Source organism: Pleurodeles waltl, chromosome 1_2, assembly GCF_031143425.1.
Source record: "Pleurodeles waltl isolate 20211129_DDA chromosome 1_2, aPleWal1.hap1.20221129, whole genome shotgun sequence".
Classification (NCBI taxonomy): Eukaryota; Metazoa; Chordata; class Amphibia; order Caudata; family Salamandridae; genus Pleurodeles; species Pleurodeles waltl.
Genome location: NC_090437.1, coordinates 1,132,662,774 through 1,132,665,657, shown reverse-complemented (window position 1 = coordinate 1,132,665,657; position 2,884 = coordinate 1,132,662,774).

Sequence of the window (2,884 nt, the reverse complement as noted above, 5' to 3'; positions counted from 1 at the left end):
ATGTCAAGCAAGAATAGGCCTTTTTGTAGCCCAAATTGCATCTGCATGAAGTCTGAACACCTGTAAGACACACTTACAGGTGAGGTGAGAAGGGATGGGGCGTGGCTAGCTGTCAACAATGATGGCTGCGTAATTGCTGAGGTCCCAGGCCCGGCCCGATTATCTACCCTTCCCTACGTACCACTGAGGCATCCTGTCACCCCGATGTGCCCTGGACAACAGGCATACCGACTCGTGAGCCTAGCAAGCATCACCACTCCCATTGCTGCCCGCCATGGTTTTGGACTCAATTACCAGGCCTGAACACCCTGTCACAGCACCTGGATGATCGGGCTGGGTGCCTGCCATTCCTACTGCACACCTGAGTACTACCTGTACCGGACTATTGAAGTGGTGGACCAGGGCTGAATGCGCAGCTCTAGATTCACTGGCAGAGCCTACCTGTGACAACCCCTTCTGATACTGTAGGCCTGGTGGTCTGGGGACTGCAACTGGGATATGCCTCAAGGTGGTGATGATGGCATGCATGGCCCTGCTGCTGCCAGGAGGATGACTGCAGGCTGGGTGGTGGAGGCCAGGATACATACTCCAGCTGCAGGGAGTTGAAACTGGGCGGCTCCTTCAACCCGCTGCTCTGGGTAACTATACTTACCACTATCCGGCTTCTTGAAGGGACCAGTTACCCCCCACCCACTGCAACTCGCCAATAAGTTATTGCTCCTGGGCAATATCAGTGAGGACTGGAGGACTGTAGTTTTACTGCGGGGTAAGGGGATAGTCCATTCCTGTGTGATTCAGCTAGTGTGGGCCTAGCGAGACATCATGAGGCGCTCCCTTTCCTGCCATGTGATGATGTTAACCTAGGCTCCAGCTATAATGCATAGAGAGGATTTGAATAGCTCACTCCCCTTTCTATGGCCTGCTCTGATGCATGGACTGATGCAGTTTCTCTATAAAGGAATCGGCTGACACTCTACACACGCCATTTGGACTGACCTGCCGTACTATTTGACCCACAATCATGCAGGGGCAGTTGAATTTACTGGCTATTTGCTGAACTATTGGGCATACCTACAACCTGTGGCACAGCGCTCCTTAGACCCCGGTTGCTGGATAAAACGAGGTGGGGACCTCTGGATGATAGCGGCTCTGCAGTGGAGAAAGGCGTCTCGCACTTAGTTGATACACCACAACAGGGGCAAGACCTGCTGCCCAGCAAGAGGTAGTGAATCCCTGGCACTCCCACACTACCGGCTCCCAACATTAAGTGCGATGGGCGGCACAAGTGCTAAAACGGCAGACCCGCCAGAGCACTCACGTGCATAATCTGCGATTGTTTCCCTCTGATGACATTGGAGGAGTGTATACCTCCAACAAATCCCCAACAGCACCTTTGGTTTCACAGTTCCCAGTGGAGGTGGAGGAGAAATTGGGACTGGCAGACAGTGGAGCACTTCGCAGGGAGGAATACAGGGAATTAAGGAACAAAAACCATAGCGCTGGAATGGGATGCAATGCTGGAATCCTTTAAAGCTATGGAACCCACAGACAATTAACTTGCACAACATACATACCAATACACAGTGTCTTAATTTGTAGTATACCATCACCTTTACTCTTTCAGAGAGCACACACAAGTATTACCTAGTTGGGACCACGTTGGCACATCTCCTTACATACCAATGGAAATCAGCACCAGAATTGTTTTTTATACCTGCTGAATAGAGTTTCTCAACACAACCTCTATAAGACTGTCGACATTGACATGATTACTGTTCTTAGTGACAATGCCAAGATCAGGGATGGGAGGGTTGGGCTTTAATGGGTTAATAAGTCCTTAGTTTATTTTTTAACAATATTTTGATAGCTCCAAAAAATAGTTTATTTGCTGCTATTTCATAAATGTACTAATGTTCCTTGTGCTACTAAATGAGATCACTTCTATTGTAACTTAGTACACTGCTTTAATTCTTGTGGATTGTCACACACCTAACAGCTCTATCTACCGGAAAATGCAATAAAGTTTGTGTTAAAAAAGACACACTGACAGGAACTGTGCGAAATTCACACTGCCTTCAGACTCACTGGCAGGCCTCTAACTTCTGCCATTTTATGAATAGTCACCCACAAGTGGAACTGACCCACATGCTTAGACGCAACTCTTTCCTCATAAGAGACATATGTTGCATGAAAAAAAACTACAGAAACACAACATATGGAAAAAGCAACTATTCTTAGGCAATGCAAGATTAAGTTAAAATGTAATGTAAACAGGTACTATGTCGCTGTTATGGATTACCTCAAGGCTTTCTGCTGTCCTTCTTGGGAATTCGAGAATTGTTTATGCCTGTTAAGGACATGAATTTAGGACCTGATAGGGGCATGTTTAAAAGTTTCTAATTACTGCCACATCTGAGACCTGGCAGGACCTGACCGACTTAAAGCCTTGCAGGCATATACTCATGTGGAGTGAGTGATAGGCAGTGGCCCAATCAGATTCTTGCCCTTGAACCTGCCTGTCCATCACACACATCTTTGTAGGTCTCTTTGGAATCCCAGGCCCAGTCTTAGACGTTGGCGAGCTACTGAAATCTCAAACCAGATACCTGTTTCTTGCTCATCTCAAGGTCCTCTTTGTCCCTTAAGCCCAAAACAAGCTGAGCTTTCATGTGGCATCTCCTTGCTTCCATGTTCTGACCATGTGCCAAGAATTAACAACAAAGCACTGACCTTTGATGTAAAATGGACAAAAGAAAATGTTACTGCAGACAGCCAGTCCATCTGACACTGCCAGGCAAGACAGACAAAGGCCCTCATTGTGAGTCTGCCGGTCCTACGACTGCCAGACTTGCGGTGGTGGTCTGACACCCGCCAAAGCAGTGGT